The sequence below is a fragment of the Cetorhinus maximus genome, chromosome 10 (genome assembly GCF_964194155.1).
Source record: "Cetorhinus maximus chromosome 10, sCetMax3.hap1.1, whole genome shotgun sequence".
Taxonomy (NCBI): domain Eukaryota; kingdom Metazoa; phylum Chordata; class Chondrichthyes; order Lamniformes; family Cetorhinidae; genus Cetorhinus; species Cetorhinus maximus.
In genome coordinates, this window is record NC_135888.1 from 70,640,071 (window position 1) to 70,661,039 (window position 20,969).

A 20,969-nucleotide genomic window follows, 5' to 3' on the forward strand; every position below is an offset into this window, starting at 1 on the left:
TGTATTGGTTATTAAGACAAGTTAAATGATTACAATTTACAGGTGAGAAAACTATTACTAACCACCTTTCATCTAGAAGTTCTTCTCCAAACTTGTGAGAATAGGCTTTGCATTAAAAGCCAATATTAACAGTAACTTTTTCCAAATCTGCTGAAGGGTCATTGTGCAGTGAAGCCTGTGGAGATTGCTAGATTTTCCATTATTTGAGTCAGCATCAGGAATCATGGAGGACATCATAAGCTAGTTGATGTCCTTGGTGAAGCAAGGGTGCTCACTTGTGACCTCAAAGAAAGCTGTTCAAAAAGATTGAGTGATTTCTGTGCGGGAAAATGTGGAATTTTCACATTGTGGGGAAATTTGACATTCCACAAATATAGAATTAGTTTTCAAGGCCCAGAAGGGATGTTTAGCACATTGTAAAAAAAAAAGTTCTACCTCATTCAACAAGGTACAACTTTTTCCAATGGTTTTAACAGCGAGACTAACAGTGCAAAAGTGGAAATTCTCACTAAATCATGATTGCAAGGGACACAGCACTTTTGGGAACCTTTACAGCATTCCCTATGTAAAAGCCTAGATTCACTGACAGTGACCTCTGGATTTCCATGCTACCCTGTGCTCCAAACTACCAAAACTTGCTGTCAATTTCAGTGGAGTAATGCTGACAAATGCTAATAGCTTGGCTGTCATTACCACAGCAAAATCCGAGGCAATGTGTATTGACAGCCATTTCAAATGATTAACAAGTGTAATAATTCAGTTTATGTGGTGACAAATAACACTGGGTTACTGCAAAGTACAATATATACCATCATTCACATGACACACAAGCCATCATTGTCTTCTGTCATAGCTTAAAATCATTGCTGGGTTTGTGATTAGTGAAGTTGGAGGAGCTTTGTTCTCCAATCTCCACATATACCCTCAAAGGAAGCTTTATTATGTAAATGCATGTGCCCTAAAAGCACTGCACTAAGAAAATGTACAATTACTGTTAAATATATGCGAATGAAATCCCTTCAAAACAGTATAAGAAAATCAAATATCACTTGTACATTGCATGAGTATAAGCAAAACCTTTGGCCTCTTGGCCCAATATTTACAGAAAGGGTGTGTATTTGTATACGTGTGAGAGAGAGATGGAGAGAGGTACCTACATTCCATCTCTCAAAGAGATACAGCTCAAAAATCCCTACCTTGTAGGAAATGTATGTCATTTTCAACCTATGGAACACCATCATTTCAGGTCTCCCCATAACCAGGGAGCCTTACCATCTAAAGAAGCACCAGAAAATAGTTCCATATGAACTCCAGAATGGGCCTCGATATCCACCGAGCACTCAATTAATCATACTTCTTTGGAAAAATTGTACAGGACAGCTCTTAGGAAAAGTTAATGAAATATTATATCATCCTAGTAAAAACTCATTGCAACATTAAGATGGATATAATCTTGGATGTGCTGATGAAATGCAACTTTACAAGCTGGATCTGTACTGGTGAGTAAACCATTGACATTCAGTGCCTCCAAATGTGGTTGAATCCTATTTTAACACTCTACAGTTGAACTATAAAATGCCTAGAATGGTCTCTATATTTGATTAAAATATAAAGCAAAAAACTTTACTTGAATATTTTTTCAGACTTCAGATACTCAGACCTACAGAATCAAGTTCATTATTTGATGCAAATGAAGGATGATATTTTGTATAATTTGATAAAAGCTGGCTATTGTTTAGACAGCAGCAACCTAGTTGAAGGCAGAGAGAAGATAAACAATGGGGGAATGATATTTTGTGTGTCGTCAAACTTGAGGTACATATTCTATTTTCATAAAATATTGTTTATGTATTAAGTGCATCATGTAGTTTTTTGTAAAACACATTATAGGGCATGTATTTTCCTTAATATTTACTTACTGTTGTGAATGATGATTCCTGGCAAACCCCAGGCAATAATATAGCTGCTATTTGTTCAGTTGCTTATTTCTTTGTATGCTTTCCCCTCAAAGTGGGAATAAGATAACAGGGCATATGGCCTAGGACCTCTCCATGATTGTCCTGATAAGCCAATAAGATTTCTTTCTCTTGCCCTTCTTTAAAGATCATCAGTTTTCCTCCTTCCAGGCAGAAAGATTTGCTTGTGAGGCTCTCTCACAACAGGCTGATCATGAGGTCATAAAAACTTGTCACAACTGTGCCAAGCCTATTTGAATAGCACGCAGTCACCAAATATATTAATGTCAAGGCCTCGTTTAACCTGACTCTACAGGTCACTTGCCGATAAGGTAGAGAGCGACAGGGAAGCAAAGAATTCTTGAAGCAAGTTGTAGCTGAAGGCTTGGTTCAGAAATTTATATTAAAATAAATGATATGCAATTATGAGGGTGTATCTTGCATTCCTGAAAAAGTGATTTATTGTAGTCCTAATATTTTGTAATAGGTACTGGACACAGAATTTTCCAGCAATTAACTGAGGGTTATCGTTCGATAAATCTGCAGTAATTATAGTTGATCCTTTAGTGTGAACGCCCTAAGACAGCTGTTGTCAGCATAAAACCCTACTAAAAACTGAACAAAACCCTCAGGTACAACCAAAACAGCATAAATAAATATAAAAAAAAGAAATTAGGGAGGAAAATCAATGTTGTAATTCAATTGCAGAATTCAGAGAGTGCCCATTGTTTTTTTTTGTTATTTCACATTGTTGGGTCCATGTGTTTGAGCTGTCATATTTTGCATGTTCTTATTGAAAATTTATATTTTAGAAATATAAGAATGGCCTTTTAATATACCCAATTCTACCAAGCATTTTGTTGTATTGCCTTTCAGAGAGCCAGGCAGACATTTTGTTTTAGTCATCTAAATTGTATTAGTCATCTAAATGTAAACATAAAGTTTAACTTACTGTACAACATAAGAACTGTCTTGAATACATTAAAAGTTTTAACTTTACTTGAACTATTCCACGAAATGTATTAAGCACATATGGCCATTTGTAATTTGTTAAGTTTCATAATCTTGCTCAAAATAAACCAGCCATTGCTCTTATTTCAGATATTTATTTTCTTTTGAACTTCGGTATCTTCTCTTTGCTGGGTTCTATTTTAGCATATCTTTTCTGTTCCAATAGCTTCCTGCTGCTTCCTCAATGTCAATTTTTCTACTGTACCTCCAGCTAAAGGTGAGCACCCATTTCGAAATATGTGGCCAGACTCAGTGGACGCAATATAGAACAAATTATATTTCAGATTACTTGCTTAAGTAACAATTCAACAAAATCCCTCAATAAACTGCATATAATTCAGTAAATCTTTCAATATATACCCCTCAAGTTCATTGCCATTACCATTGCTGAACCCTGCACCAACAACATTCTGAAGGTCACCACTGACCACAAACTCACTGACCCAGCTGCATAAATGCTGCAGCTACTGGAGCAGGTCAGAGGCTGACTATTCTGCAGCTAGTAACTCACTTCCTGACCTAGCCCAAAGCCCCTCCGCCATCTACAAAGCAAAGATCAGGAGTGTGATGGAATATGCTTCGCTTGCCTGGATGCCTGTAGCTGGAACACTCAAGAAACTGAATACATTCAGCAATGTGCTTGACCTGTATCCCATTCATTACCTTAAAAATTCATTTTCTCCACCACTGGCACACTGTGCCTGCAGTCTGCAATACCCACAGGATGCACTTGGAAACTTGACACTTCTTTGACAGCACCTCCCCTACACAGGAAGACAAGAGCTGCAGATGCATGGGAACATCAACACCTCCAAGTTATGCACCATCCCAGCGTAGGCTTTTGTGGGCATATGCACTGTGTCAAAAATGCCAGAATATCCTAACAGTAGTCCCTTACCTACTGCACCACATGGCTGCAGCAGCTCAAGGCCACCTATTCAAAGGCAACAAATGCTGGCCTTGTTAATGATGCTCATAACTCAACTGATTAATTAAATATATGAAACTGTATTATCGTGCATATTAATGTATACTGCATAACACACTTTAAAAGTTTAAAATTTGTTACCATTAAATGACAAACTTTTTATTCCTCCACATCCCTCTCCTTTCTCAGCCACCCCCCACCCACCCCACAAAAACAGCCTATCCAGTGTTTACTCCTCTCCTCAGCACTAATCTCCTGCCAACTTTCCTCCAGGCCTCTGCTCCCCGCCCAATACCTCTCCTTACAGAAGAGGGGCTTGAGTGAGGAGCATACTGCCTGAGGAACTGTAGATGTGAATTACACCCAGCCATTTTGTGATGCAGCACTACACAGTGCCCCAGAATATTAATTTAAAGCCAATTGGCACATTTATTTGAACATGAACATTCATTTTTTACATCAAATTATATTGAAGCTCTGACAAATGGTGAGCATACATTTTTGGGGGAATTACAAAATGTTATTTTATTCAAAATTTGGTGATCTATGAAGTTACAAAATACAGCATTTTGGATGCCAGAACCTAGAAAAAAATACAGGTACGGAAAGCAAATCATAAGCATAACACGTAAAATACATTTGAGTGTCAACTTTCTAGAAGATTCATCCAGGTTGACATGTTAACAATGTTACACAGTGAAGTACATGAATTATACTTATGGCATCAGGACTCCTTTTAAGTTACAACCCATATCATTTTTCCAGGGACCATTTTAATATTTTTAGTAGTTTTGTCGAAATAGGAAGTGCTAATATCTTTTGGGATCTAACCACCTGGTCAGATAACGAGAAAGCAGGATTAACAGGATTGATGCTGTATCTTCTTTTGGTTTATCATCTTTAGCAATGATACTTCAGCACAATTCATCCCAAGTAAATCCACCATATAAATCAACATCAGGACATAGTGTTTAATTTTTCTTTAATTTACTGAGACAATATGGTGTTAATAACATTTATTTAGAGTGAGTGGTTTTTTTTTTAAAAGTCCATATCAAAAATAAATTCCTGTGATTGAAAGATTTTAATTAGCTTAGAATTTTTATCTAACAAATTAAATGGTAAAAATGCTAAAAAAGTTTGTTTTATTTTTGCTTCTTCAACTGCTGCTCAAGTCTCTCACCATTTGCAAATTTTCTGCTTAATTGCAATGTTTTTGTATGTTTGTGATGCACTCTGGTGACAACTGCAATCCCCACAATGCAACTCTGTTGTCAAGATGAGCTGAAATGCACTAAATTTGTACTTAGCTACTGAGATATTTTGACCAATCTTGAATTTTTGTCCCATGGACAATGCTCAACAGATACAGTCCATGCTTATGACCGTATCAGTTTAGTCCACAACTAAATATAAAATAAACACATCAATTTTCATAACTTGTAGTAAACTTTTATTTTGGTGGAAAGGAAACATTTACAATGTTCAATTTTATTGAACTTACCCAAAAGTTGCATTTGCACTTTAAGTATAACATTATTCCACTTTTACACAACTCATGAAATTAAATTTCTCTGATTTAGCTTCAAATCCTTTCTTTAAAACTCAAAAAACAGTAGAAATTAATTTTGCAAGTCTTCTACTTCAGAGTACAAGATCATTTTTAATTACTTTAGTTAAGCCACAAGATTAGGAAAGAATATCTTGAACTTTAATGGAAGAGTAAAGCAGGTAAAAATAAAGTAAAAAAAAACTTGTCTAACTTCCAACAGTGCAGAAGTTAATTCATAATCGCCAAAACAGGAACCACTGAAATTGACTACTTGTTGGAACCAGTGAATCTGGAATTGGATTAGGTGTGGCATACTCAAATTCAAGTGAACTTAAACCAGAAACATGGCCTTTGCAAAGTTAGAATCTAATTTAGAAAAATAACAGAGATAAACTATTACACCAAAGTTAAGGTATTCAAGGCATCTAGGAGCCAGCATATACATTTAGTGACAATAAAAATCATCATATAGGTCAACCACACCTAGTGAGCAACTCAATTTTGGATTCTACCACAAATTTAACCCTAGATACTGAATGCCAGTACAATGGGTGCTGCTGTGCACCTTTTACAACACTAAAGATGTGTAGCCATGCATTTGCAAGGGACCAGCCTTGCAACTAGTTCACAGAACCAGCAATTCTACATCATTTGTTACTTTTATAAATGGTACCCTGTTGACTCTCAGTCTAGATAAAAAGATATTTATGGCTTTCAGTAATTTAAAGGTGATCTACTTTGAGCAGAGTTCTCTGAAAGCACAGCCTTGATGATCCAGTGATTCAACTAAAATTTGGGAGTTGTGCAAAAATATTGGAAGCACTAAAGGTTTCTAATTTGATACCTGGCAAAGTGTGACGCTTTTCAATAGACATTTAACCCATTTGGTATTCAAGGAGGTAAATACCTGTCTTCAAGGATCTCGACAGCAACATAAATGGTTCAAATGACAAATTGGCCACATAAAATAAATACACAAAAAAATTAAAAACCCTGAGCATTTTGGGATTTTACTCTCCCATATTTTACTTCACATTAAATATTCCAGCAGAAGGAGAAATTATCTTGAGATGTGTCTGAAAAATTACAAACTTAACTCCTGAACTGATATGGTTGATAAAATATGGAGTGGTTACAAGAGAAAATAAATGCCCAGAATGTAACATATATCGGGGCTCTCCCCAAGCTTTATGCAAGTGGCCAAAACTATACCTGCTAGTTCAACCAGAACCACTAATCCTTTTTCATTAATTTGCCAATTTTCTTCCCTTTCTCCTGAAAGAACCAATTGCTCAAGGCACCATTTTGCACAGTCAAGCCCACAAAGCCGAGAGCTTGTAAGGTACTTGACCATGGAGTCGAGCGTGCTCCTGCATAACTTAGTACTCAGCCAGGTCTTGCCATTTCGCAAAACAGGGGGCAAGCATTCAGGTTTTTGCCTTTGATGCTCAATACTGAATTATTGCACATTTCTAATGGTCCAAACTTCGGTTTCAGATTTTAGTCACCTGAATTTTATTGAAACCAAAAGCAGAAATCCAGAACTAAGGCAAAAATCTGAATCTTAAACTTCAGGAAGTTCAAATCCCTGGCCCATACTGCCAGAAATTCTTCTGTGTCATTTCAGGAAAGCACTGTACAAAATGACGAAACATGATGCTTGATTATTCTCTTTGAAATTCAAACCAGTAATCAGGACTGAATGGGTGCAATAGCCATGAGGTATTGTCATTTCAACCGCCTTGCAGATCAATATTTTCTCAAGAACCCAGATATTATTGTCAAATGAAAATGCAGAATCATCCAGTAAATGTGCAAAACAGGATACATTTCATTACCTGTGAAAGGGAGTGGGGGGGGGGGGGGGAAGAAAAACTGTCTAGGGAAGCTTTCAAGATTAGTCTTCAGAACTATCCTGAAAAAGAAATCAAATCAAAAAGTTAGTTTTTTCAAAAAAATGCACAAGCCATAAACTTTTAATTTGCCCTAATTTATACCTTCCTCCATCCCCAGTTCACTTTAAGGCAGTTCATATTGGTATAGGAAAACCAGTTACCATGAAACCAAACAGCTTGAATAGATCTGGGCCAATGAGGCTGCAGAGAGCATCACTGTTGAGCCTGAACCTGCCCTCATCCAACGTCCACAAATTTATGTACAGCAGCCCTTACAATCAGCAGCAGGAGTTTCTTAAATCAGGGGCTCTGAAGCCAGCTGCAGTGTCCCATCCTGCTGAAGATTCCCCAAGTTAAGCATAGACCAGAGACTAAATCTGAAGCCTTCGAACTGCCTTATCCTGCTGCCAGAATTGTAGATCCAAAAAGAAATATCTACTGCCCAACACTGGGATAAGGGATCTGAATTTAGCACTGTAAATACAGGGGGTTGACTCAAATGCAGGCTCAGAATTGGAACTAACTGCCAATATAAAAATGGCTGCGTATGATACTGTCCTATCTCCCATATCTCAGCCATGGAGCTGTGCACATGCACTTTGTTTCACTGCACTGTGCAAAGCCCTAGTCCAAGATTATTTCATGGATCGAGTCCATTACTTCTCGCCTAGGTGTAGTTGGATTCAAACCATTGACCCAATTATAGAATTTTATTGCCTGTTTTGTATTGATGTATACACAAAGCCATTTTGCATCGCAAATGCAGTACTGAAAACTGGTCTGCATTGGGAGGGACTTGTGCAGTTTTTAAAAAAAGTTAACATAGAAACAAAGTGAACAAATTCACCAGGCAGGATTTTCTTATTTAGAAATCACGCTCAGCCACACTGAGAAAATTCAGATTGCTCACACACATAGCTGGTAATTAGGAGGTAGCACCTCTGCCAACACAGAACAAAAGATGGAGAAATATCCAGCACTGCTTCTAGACCATCAGATAGCTTGTATGCAAGTGACATTTTAGTAGCCTCAAATTATGCAACAATTAAGTCCCTATTATATCTAACTTTCTTGAAGTTATCATGCAATATTTGGCTTTTCAACACTAAAAAGGGAAAGAAAAATCTAGGAGTCAGTGTATTAAGGTAGCATTTCTTGTTCCCTGAAATAAGGCTTTTCTGAGAACGTATGAGACAGAACAAAACTGCAATTGTAAAACTGGACAAAACATGTAGCTGACTAATTAGAGTACAAAGACCTGGTTTAATCGTAACAAGAGAAAAGTTATAAATTCAGCTGTATAAATCCTTTAGAACAAATAGAAGTTTTGAATACAAAATTTCTAAAGTAGCATTTTAGCGAAAGGTTTCTCAGAAACTGATTTAACCCTTTCAGTACTGATTTATGCAGCTGATCAAATTACTGGCATACAATCTAATGTCCCACAAATAATTGAATGCTGAATGTTTTAAACATGACAAGAAAACACAGAATAGAGATTGATTTTACTTGCAGCATTCTCTGAATTCCAAAAGATTAAACACAGTATTTTGGTGCAAGAAAAGCTACTGCAGTCTTGAAAGGGTTAAACTGCATACTATATTTACCTTTTAGAAAAAGGAATTACCTTTTGGGCAGGTTGGTTGCTATCTTTCATGAAATATAAAATTGGAAATAAAAAAAAAATCTCATCTCCTCAATATACATCCTCCTTCAATGGAAGTCATAATTTGTCCAGTTATAATAAAACATTTTCTTCATTTATTCTGATCATCTTAATATTCTTCAAAGTTTGAAATGTTGCCCAAAGCGCCACAGAATCTGTTCATATTCAATCTTCAAAAGTCCCCAAATTCTGTCTGTAATTGAGATACATCAAATTCCATTTTTTCTTCAGTGCCTAGTTACCATCACTTCCTCTATTTAACATAACGATGCAGCAATGCTGCTGTAAACAGTAGACAGCGTTCAACTTAGTTTATTCTAGATAAGTATCTTTGCCCCAGAGTAAAATTTATTCTTGACTGATCGTGCAACTACAGCTGAAGAAGACACTGCTGAAGGTAAAAAAAGTCAGCCAGATATCGTTATGCTGGCGCTAGGGCATTTGAAGTGTTGCCTGCAAGAAAAAGAAGAGTTTTCAATACTAATACAAGTAAATCTTAAATTTAAACTTTATACATTCTAATTGGTCAGTACTGAGCAGCCTGTACACATTGAGCCCTGTTCATCCACCATTCCACTCTCACTGACCGGCACTGGCTTCCTGTCCTCCAGCACTTTAAATCTAAAAGCCATTTCCTGGTCTTAAAATGAGTCTATGGCCTGGCTCATCCTATCTCTGCTATCTCTTCCAGAGTTGCATCCTTCGCTTCTCTGACTCTAGTCTTAAGTGCATTCCCTATTCCCTTCTCCCTGCATTGAGCTTCAACTGCATGGTTTTATAGTCTAGAAATTGCTGTTTAAATTCCTACACAGCACCACTTTTTTCTCCACTTTTATAAATACCAAGTTTCGGTCACTCATCCAAACTCTCTCACTATGGTTCAATGGGTTTGTTGTTTTATTCATTTTATCTCTTTTCCATCTCTTTATGGAAAGCATCTTGGCAAATTTCCCATAATAAAGGCACTATAAATGCAAGATACATTGTCATTCTTTGCTGTTACACATTGAATAAATCTATCAACATCCACGTTCATACGTAGAGGTAATGCAAACGAAAACACACGGTAATAAAAATTCACTATTAGCATTTCAAAACCATATTTAAAATATATTGCACTGGTAAAGTATAAACAATTGTACATTGAACAAAATAGAATATTAAATAATTTAGAAAACGTTCATGAAAATTAAATATTACGGATGTTGAAATCTGAAATAAAAGCAGAAAATGCTGGAAAAACTCAGCAGGTCTGGCACCATCTGTGGAGAGAAAAACAGAGTTAATGTTTCGAATCCATATGACTTCTTCAGAGCTGAAGGGAGGTAGAAATATGATGGGTTTTGTACTATTGAATGGGGGATGAAGCAGAAAGAGCAAAATAGAACATCAGGGATAGGCTGGAGGTCAGGAGAGATTAAATGACAAAGATGTCATGGACACAAGACAAAGGGAGTGGTAACAATAGTATTAAATAATAAAGCAGGTGTTGAAAGTGGCATAAAGGTCAGCCCTGTCTGAAAGCAAGGTAGCAGAAGGTGTTAATAGCAGAACAAGGGTCAGTGCTTTCTGAAAGCAAAACATGAGAACAAGATACAGACTGGCACTTGGAGTGGGGCAAGGGGGGGTGGTTAAAACAAAAAATCAAAAATCAAAATGGAGGACAGAGTTCATGGTCTGAAGTAGTTGAACTCGATGCCAAGTCCAGGAGGCTGTAAAGTGCCTAATCAGAAGATGAGGTGCTGCTCCTCCGGCTTGCATTAGATTTCACTAAAACACTGTAGCTGGCCAGGGAAAGAAACATGAGCATGAGAGCAAGATGGTGAATTAAAATGAGAAGCGACAGGAAGATTGGTGTCATGCTTGTGGACTAAACAAAGCGGTCGACCAGTCTGCGTTTAGTCTCTCCATGTAGATGGGGTCGCATTGTGAGTAGTGAATGCAGTAGACTAAATTGAAAGAAGTGCAAATGAATCACTGCTTCATCTGGAAGGAGTGTTTGGGGCCTTGGACAGTGAGAAGGGAGGAGGTAAAGGGGCAGCTGTTACATTTTGTGATTGCATGGGAAGGTGCTACGGGAGTGGCATGAGGTGTTGGGGGTGATAAAGGAGTGGACCAGGGTCCCTTTCATATGGAAAGCATAACATAATGTTAGTTCCACATTAAAAATAGCTTAGAATAAGCCCAAGCAGATTTTCAACCTCTTGGCAAGAACGTGATCAGCACAGTTTCCCAAATAATGGTAAGGTAGGAAGCAGTATAGATACAAAGACTTTTTCTACTGTTGATACTGGCTTTACTTAGAGAATGAAAAAATGGAAAGAATTCATTAAACTGCTAATGCACAAATAAAAGGAAAAAAACTTCAGAAGCACCATAACACGTCAGGTGATTAATAATAAATAGCTTTTAATACAAATTCTGCAGCCAGATACAAGGCCATCTGGATTATGAATCTAAATTTTAATAAGGTGCAAATGGGTGCCACAGAGAATAGGCAATGGCCATCCAAATCCAACCAAGCTACTGGGATGAAAATCTCCTCTCTGCTGGATGTGAAAGAAAAATTGCAGTCTCAATCCAGAAGAAAACCATATCTAATTTAGTGCTAATTGACAATGTTATTCAGATACCACAGATTATTAGAAATACACTGTGGATAGGTGGCTTTGATAGGTCAAAGATCTTCTCCTGCTTAAAATTGTTACCATGGAGGCATTACTCTGCTATTTGCTCTTCTGTATCTGACTAGGTATGTTCAATGCTGCACTGGGTGCCTTAAGCGTATTGCAAACCTGGGCAGTTTTATTCTCTGTGAATTGCATGTCCCTTTATTTTTATGGCCTCATGAGAGCTTGAAGAAAATATAAGCCTAACATTTTTGATATTATGACAATGGTTTTTAAATGGATTTAAAATTTTACTTTTTTCAATATGAAAATGATGTAGCAGAAAACAAACACGACAAATGAATGCAAAAAGAGAAAAATAAAAAGATGATACGAGACCTCAGGGTGTACCTGAAGCTGGAGCAGGGAGCTCCTGTTTCTCAGGCTCTGCAGGTAGATTTGGCACAACTTCCTCATTCATTTCTGTAGCCATAAATTCATGGACTGCCTTTTCTATCTGTGGTTTGAATATGTGATACAGTTTTGGATCCACGACCTGAGAAATAATTCTGTCCACGCCCGATTCCAACATGCCTGATCTTGGGTGCATAAATAATAATAAAATTATTTAGTGCCCTTATAGGGTAAGCTTTTCTGTAACATCAATTGCTTAGACCAGAGCTATATTCATTTTCCATATTGCATTAAAGAGACTACAAGGATAATTTACATGCATCCAATGAAAGAGCCTAACATTTTCATCTCGTTGTAAAATAAAATTGAGACCAATAGTTGCAAAAATGTTCCTGTAAATATGGCTATATAGAGAAACCATAGAAATAATTGTTGCAATAATGTCATTAAGCAGACAGTAGACACTTTTGTAAACTAAAAGCACTCTTATTTTTAAACTAGCTTATGCTTATTTATTACTATTGCAAAAGGTTTGCTGGCATCAAAAATGCTATATAAATGCTAGATGTGAATCTTATATCAGAAATGAAATCTCAGAGTATTTGCGCAACACAATGTCTACAGTTTAAATTAGTGACTGAGATAGTTTGTATTTATTCCTCCATTTTGAATGCCATATCAAACAAAGAAAAAAAATCATTACTTCTAGGGACAGAAGTCGTGTGGTTGAAACCAAAAACATTACAGGTTACAGGAGGGGAAAAAGTCAGTTTGGCAAACTATTTCTTTGTGAGCTGTTTAATTAGATGACAAGTGTTCAAGTAATGAAAGGTTACAAAAGGCCTAAAGAGAAAGATTATAAAATTATAAGGCCATAATCAGCCCAGAGTCTGCTCCGCCATTCAATGGGATCATGTCTGATCTGATCATCCTCAACTCCAATTTCCTGCATTTTCCCCACAACCCTGGATTACCTTACTGATTAAAAATCTGTCTATCTCAGCCTTGAATATACTTAATGCTTCCTTCCATATTTGTATCAGAGAGAAGATGATCAGAGAAAATATCGAGTTTGTTACTGAAGTCACAATATCTTTTATATATCACTTTAGATATACTATTTCCTTGGAAGACTGGTATGCTCTTATTAAGATAATTAGCGAGTTCAAATACATGAACAGTGATTGCAATATAGGCAGCCTAACAAATCCACAGGCACTTCTAATCCGTGGGCAGAATTTTCAGCTCGGTGAGCAGGGGCAGGGCCCACTTGCCGTAAAATGACACTGGTGACGTCGGGCGTGTCCCGACGTCACCGCGCGTCATTTGGATTTTCAGTTCAGCGTGCACGCAGCTGTGCGCCCGAACTGTTAAAGGCCTATTAAGACCATTTAAATATCAATTAAAGTAATAAACTGAGCTGCCCGTCCAACCTTAAGGTTGGCGGGCAGGCGAAGAGCCCAGGTGGCCTTCGCATTTTTCATGGAACCTCATCCACGGGTGGGATGAGGTTTCATGAAGGGTTTATAAATTAAATACATTTTTTCATTAATGTTCCTTGACATGTCCCAGCTCATGTGACACTGTCACATGAGGGGACGTCTTAAAATATTTTCCTTCCTTTATTTAAATTTTTAAACCTTAAACTAATCTCCCTGAGGCACCTCTGTCCCCCATATGTAACAGCAGAAATATTTTGTGAAAAATGGTCAAAACGCTCAGTGAAATTTTCAAGGAGAAAAAAGTCACAAACGACATGATGTTTTGAAAGGGATGAGGAATTAATTATTTTCCAAACACAATTACAAAATTAGAGTTTACAACCTAACGTTTATTAAACTATTAGAGCAAGGTTATTTTCTTGGTACTCAGTGCAAAGTACTACCCTCCTTTATTTCATTTAGCCGATATTGTTGTTGAAACCTTCAGAGAAATTTAACACTGGATGGCATTCTACTCATGTAGCTTGCTTGTTATATTCAAAAATATTTCTATGAACCTTTTTACTTCCCTTAGCTGTAAAACTGATTAAACATGTAACTCTGCAATCTTAAAAAGGGAGAAAATTTCCATAGAAATTAGTTCATAAACAATCTAGATGCCAATGTCTGAAGCAAATTGCTCCTAGCTTAAGACTCACAACCAAGCAATAAGTACCAGTAAACCTCCAATGATTGTAATCTTAGACATCAAAAGACAAATATTAAAATGTATTCACACATTTGGTTTTTAATTCTAAAAGTTCTAGTTTTGTATGCTCTAGCAGTGATAAAAAGGTTAGTTTTAGCTCAGTATAACCAGAGAAAATTGCTTCTCTGCATCTAACTTATCAAATCGTTTTAACATTTTAAATACACCATCAGATTACCCCTTCAGCTTCGACAGTCAAGGGAATACAAGTATTTATATAACACCATTAATAAAATGTCTTGAGGCACTTCAGAGGTATCATAAAACAAAACATGGCACTCAACCACATAAGGGGGTATTAAGGCAGATGACTAAAGCCTACTGCTTTGACCAAACTTTTGAAAAGTGACTTGAAGGAGGGGAGCGAGGTAAAGAGGCAGAGTGGTTTAGAGAGGGAATTCCAGTGGTCTGGAACTAGACAACTGAAGGCATGGCTACCAACAGTGCAGCAATTAAAATTGGGGATGCTCAAAAAGCTGGAACTAGAAGAGCTCAGAGGGAGGTTACAGAGACAGGGAGGGGGCAAGGCCCTGGAGGGTTCTGAAAACAAGGATGCAAATTTTAAAGTTAAGACATTGTTTTACCAGGAGCCAGTGTAGGCCAGCGAGCACAGGGGTGATGGGTGAATGGTATTTGGTATGAGTTAGGGCATGGACAGAGTTTTGGATTACCTCAGGTTTACAGAGAGTAGGCTGTGGTATTTAAGTCAAGAATGTGTTAGAATATTCAAGGGATTTAAGACGACAGTCTGCAGTAAAGAAAAGCAGCCAGGTGTTACCTTTGCATTCCATGATGATCCTGGAATAATATGTTAGGTTCGCAGACCGAGTGGGACCTGATAATACTTTATGTGGTCCAGCCAGATCTGATGGCGAATGGCTAAGCCAGTTGTCCTCTACATACTTTGAAGTCTACATCTCTTGGACTTAAGGCAGCAGAGATGATGGCCATATTGAGGCAATAGCCGGGGTGAGAGGGAGCAATTGTTTTAATGGGGACTAGTGCATTGAAGGTAGAGGCAAGTGTGTGGTTTAGCAGATCGGTAGCTGCAGAAATGTCATTGTGAATGGAAGACCAAAAGTTAGACAGTTGGGATTTTGAGAGTGGAGTTTTAAGTGAATTGGGGGAAGAATTTATTTTCAGTGGCTGAAGCAGGTTTGGGCAGGGGGGCCGGGGGGGGGGGGGGGGGGGGGGGCGGGTGGTGGATATGAATGGAAAGCGATACAATGAATTGATCTGAGATGGCCTTAGCTGCGATTGATGCTAAGGCAGTAGCAAGGCCATGTGAGGTGGCAAGGTCAGAGGGATGGCTGTGAATTAGAGAATAGGGGTTGGAGAGTTTACATGGAAGAAAAGATTAAGGGAGAATAGGGGGACAGTGAACTCTGAGGAGAGAGAATATAATGAATTAAAATGGAGATTAAAAATCACTGAGGGTGAGAGGTCGCTCACTGCAGAGACTGAGGGAGGAAAGAAGTGTGAAGTTAGTTTGTTGAGAAAATTAGTATGGTACTTAGGTGGGCGGTAGAGAATCATGACTTTAAATAAGTAGTGAGAAGGGTGGAATTAGGTGAGATGCTCAAAGGAGGAGAAAGTGCCAGAGGAGTAAAGGAACAGGTCAAGATGAGATTTAGTTAGAAGAGCCAAACCACCAACAGTCTGGGCAAAAGAAGTGATGAAAACTATAGCCAGGTGGGGAAGGTGCCATCACGTCTCAACCAGGTTTCAGTCAAGACCATGACATTGATGCAATCATCCACAATAAGCTCATAGATTGTAAGGTCTTTGCTTGTGAGTGAATGGACAGTCTGAGGAACAAGTGTAGACAGCAGTGAGTGGCAGACCACTAACGGAGTGCACAGGGTCAGCATTGGGGAGGGCAAGTTGGGCACTGTAGTAATTATGGTTTTATTTATTGTGTAATGTACCTTTAAGAATAATGAGGGAAGACCACATGATCTGTAGTAACCAATAGAAGAGTAACTCAGGCTACCCTAGGAGTCAGTGTAGAGATAGAGTTGGAGTTGAAAGCACACATGTAGTTACTGCTGAGTAAAGTGTCTGCAGATCAACTCTATCATTAATAGTACAACTTGGCCATCCTATAACAGACAGAGAGGAGATTGACAAGATTGGGCCCTAGCCAGTGCACTGGGTGAGAAGGTCAGTCAGAGACCTGTTGGGGCTGCTGGTTGTAAAGGGGCAGCGACAAGCGTCTCATTGTGCTCTTTGGGGGACGCCGAGAGGCACAGAAGGAAGTTTATTTAAAAGGGAGTCAAGCCTGGGACAGTGGCAAAAGAGTAGGAAGGTCGAGAGTGCTGAAGGGTTGGGGGGGTTGATTTGGGAAGGCAGAGTATGCGAGAGGGGAGAAATGAATAAAAGAGGCATAATGATTGGACAGAAGGGTATAGGAGGGGAAGAGAGAAAAATAAAAAGTAAAACTTGCCACGTTTATGCAATCTGTCCTTATAATTAACTCGCTAAGCCCCAGTATCTTTCTGGAGAATCTACATTGCACAGCCACCAAGACAAATGGGCAAAGCTCTTCAGGAAGGATCTAAAACTGAACAGTAATCTAGATAGGGTCTGACCAGGTTTAAAAAACAATTCACTATCAGTAAAAGTGATTTAAAAAAAAGCTGTCAGATTGTGGTAAAACACCAAATAATTTGGCCATAAAGCCAAGAGCAAAGCTGCATTTCCAAACTTGATGGAGGCACAAATCAGATAGCAAGTAGCCAGACAAAGGGATAAAACCCTGGAAGCTGTAAAAGGATTTAAATAAAATAGTGTACTCACTTACAGACCCTCTGTCGAAGTTCATTACGCAGCTGATTTTTGTTAAGGCTTGGATTCCACTCATGATTAGCCAAATGATTGGACACAAAATTATCAACTCTCTGCCTGAGATTCTGATAGGCTGGCTGCACAGGTTAATAGAAATGGATTAAAATAAAGCAAATAAATATTAACTATTTAACAGTACTGTACAATACCTTTTCGACACTGAACACAATCAAAATCCCATTCATATTTGCTTCACGCAAATTGCACCTCCTTAGAGCAGCACATTGGTTTATTACGCAAGGGCTCCAATTCACTTATCCACAATCCATGCTTCCCTCTCGGAGCTGGGTTACAAAGTCTTAAAAAAGAGGCAAGCCTTCTTACATAGAACCTCAGAGGCAATCATGAAGTAGAAGATGGCCAAAAGCAAGTAACCTGGGCATTCTTCTTAACCACACAGGAACACACAGTGCAGAACGTTGAAAACAAAAAAAAAATGCTCCTGAACAGCTGCCTATAATCATCCCAACCGAGAAAAAAAAATTGCATCATAAGCTCACCCCAAAGCTTCCTGTTCAAGACCATCATATCTACATTTCCGAATATACATACAGACTTGCAGTTATAATTTTCAGATACTCAAGGATAAATGCAATGTTCAGCATAAACTGGAGGTTAGATATCAACCTTTTTATTATTCACAAAGTCTTACCTATTGAAGTACAACACTATTACAAGTGCACTTCTTTTAATGGCTGAACAAGCCAATTCTGGAAAGTCAAAGTCTGCCACAAGTGCCACACATGAAGTTGTCCCCTAACGGTGATGTGGGATGACGTCTGCTAGTGCCTTGTTTGCAGGGCTGGCATCTACTTTGAAGCTTACAGAAATATAAATACCACATAATGCCACATTAAATAATGTGGCTACAAGAGCAAGTCAGAGGCTGGGAATTCTGCAGAATTCACTCATCCAAAACCTGTCCACCATTTACAAGTCACAAGTTGGGAGTGTGATGGGCTATTCTCCACTGTCTGGATGAGTGTAGCTCCAACAACACTCAAGAAGCTTGGCACTAGCCAGGACAAAACAGCCTGCTTTGTTTGGCACCCCATCCACCACCCTCAACATTCACTCCCTCCATCACCAACACAGTAGCAGCAGTGTGTACCATCTACGAGATGCACTGCAGCAACTCACCAAAGCTTCTTCGACAGCATCTTCCAAACCCGTGACCTCTACCACCAAGGACAAGGGCAGCAGATGCAAGAGAACACTACCACCTGCATGTTCCTCTCCAAGCCACGCAACATTCTGACTTGGAACTGTATCACCACTCACTGTCGCTCGGTCAAAATCCTGAAACTCCCTTCCTAACTGCACTGTGCATATACCTACACTACATGGACTGCAGCAGTTCAAGGCGGTGGCTCACTAGCACCTTCTCAAGAGCAATTAAGGATGGGAAATAAATGCTGGCCTAGCCAGCGATGCCCATATTCCGTGAAAGAATTAAAAAAAAGCTTCTGAATCCACATGACTGTGGTTGTGAATTCCTGTCCACAGCTGGTGTCACCATTTGCACTGATCATCAGCTGGAGTTTTCCCACTTGTCATGAATATTGTTCAGGGTTTTCATATCTCTTGATAGCATCCTTGAATCAGAGCTCTGGGCACTCTGCTGGTCTCTAGACAGGGGCTGCCTCCCCACATGGGATATCCTTAGGGATGTGGCCATCTTCCATCCTGCACACATGCCAAAGCCAGCGAAGCCTTCTTTACTCGATTAACACTAGCATGCTTGGCACTTTTGACCTAGAAAGGACTGTGTCATTGGTGAATTTGTCTGTCCATGTGATGCCAAGGACGTGTCATAGAAACCAGGGATGCAAGTTGTTGAGCTTTTGTTCTTGGTAGGTGCAAGTTGTCCAGGCTTCACTGGCATGCAGCAATGTGCTAAGATATAGGCCTTATAGATAAGCATCTTGGTCCTGCAGGTCAGTTTGCTATTTTTCATGCCTGTTTTGATAGTCAGCCAAAGTTGGTGGCTGCCTCTTTGAGGCGAGAGCTGAGCTCTTTGTCAAGGCACACGTTTCTGCCACTGTATATCTAAGGTAGTGACTGCTCCCAGTGGTGCGTTGTTGAGTCTGACCGCAGCCAGTGACGCAATACCCTGTTCCATAACTACAGTTTTCTTGACACTGACGGCGAGGGAGAACATGGCATTAGACACGGGGCAGATGATCCATGTGTCTTTGGAGCTGGTCTTTTGTCTGGGCAACTAGTGTAGTAACATTAGCATATAAAAGTTCTCTAATAAGGACATGCCACACTTTGTCTTGGCTTTCAGTCTTGATAGGTTGAAGAGTTTCACATCATGTGTGGAGGAACACTCATTTCATGTCAGCAGGGACACATAGGTCAGTTGGACACAGTAAAAGATACCAAAAAGAGTAGGAGCCAAGGCACAGTCCTTGTTCACTCCATTCTCAATCTCAAAACCATTAGACGTGGAGCCGTCAAACTGAATGGTGCCTTGTATGTTATGGAAAGACCATATGAAACTGAGAAGCTTGGGAGGACAGCTGATTCTCTCTATTATCTGGTAGAGGCCTATCCTGCTCACTGTATCAAATGCTCACCGAAATCCACAAAATTAAGGCAGAGTGTCATTTGCTGCTGTCTGTACTTCTATGAACCCATCCCCCCCTCCCGAGATAGTCCGACTAGGTGGAAACTACAAAATGGTCTATATATACTGGGCTGACATCCAGCATGTTACTCACGTTCAGATGGAGTGACCACTTACTCAGTGGTTATATTCCTACTATTTTTTCAGTGGTTGTGATTGAACTCCTAGCCTAATCAGATTGGGTTCAGGCCTCACTTCAGATTTTCCAAATGAGCAGTGCAGCTCTGAAAACTGGATTGGTGCCCAGCAGGGATATTGTGGTTGCTGAGTGTAGGTGGCAGACCACAGCATAAATGGTAGGGTGGGGCTGGGTTCAAGTCTTGACTGTAGCCTAACCATGAAATACTCCAAAGATAAAAACTGTGACGGGGGCACCAGGAAACCACCTCAGCTACTTCCCTAGTAAGTGATTCAAGATTCCCATGAGAGGCTGGTTGCGACCTGCCCGAGGTAGAACACAATGGACTGATTTGGTCCACTCTGCAAATATGTTTATGGAGTACAGTTTTAAATTAACCCCATTTAAACTGTCCACACACTTTTTGAGGTCAGACTAGATTCCTGGAATTGATGACTGCATAACAGATCACATACTATTTTGCAAATATAAAACAGGATCCCAGGCAGGAGTTTTCTTCTCCTTGTAAATGCACTCTTCATCATCTAGTAACCTTTATGAGTGTTTGACACAGCCCAGGCAATGAACTCAACTGGAGGTAAATACAGACAGAAGTGGACTGCATCTGATAGATCTGCATACTTGTGCAATGGCTCCAAAATCACTTTACAGTTATATATACACACATTGAGGCTGTCCCAAACAGTGAAATAAAACACTATAGGGTGAATACAACACAATAAATATCTTGTGCTGCTCGTTGCAACTTATTCGAACTGACACATCAGTCTATTGTCGAGATGTTGAATTTTTAGTATTAACCAACTGAAATACTATAATTTCCCACTAACCAATATCCAATCCTGACCCCATAAAAAGTTAATATGCCCAGAACTTCAAATTAAAAGTTAGCTTTCACCTGCTTCAGCCATCTTCATGTTCAATGATTCTCTTAGATTGTTTAAGAAAAAAATTAAAACAATGTGGAAGCAAAGTAAAAGGAACAGCTGGCAGTAAATTTAAAGGTAGTATTTTAATCTCTAGGCTGACACACATAAACCACTTCAGCTTTGCTTGAACAGTTTATAAAGTGGTTCAAATTGTTTAGTTGAATTACTGCTCGTTACATACTGTCCACCATCTATTATACTC

General features: G+C 39.0%; 1 long non-coding RNA gene across 2 annotated transcripts; it reads right to left on the minus strand.

The window, feature by feature from the left end:
- Positions 1-5,324: 5,324 nt before the first annotated feature.
- Positions 5,325-17,165, minus strand: LOC144685755 (uncharacterized). 2 transcript variants are annotated; one of them, XR_013577776.1, is made up of 4 exons: positions 17,024-17,165; positions 12,016-12,215; positions 8,969-9,460; positions 5,325-7,361 (listed from the first exon to the last, which is right to left on the minus strand). It is a non-coding gene; the product is annotated as an uncharacterized LOC144685755 (long non-coding RNA). The 2 variants fall into 2 exon arrangements; XR_013577775.1 differs by having other exon boundaries at positions 5,325-9,460.
- Positions 17,166-20,969: the final 3,804 nt, after the last annotated feature.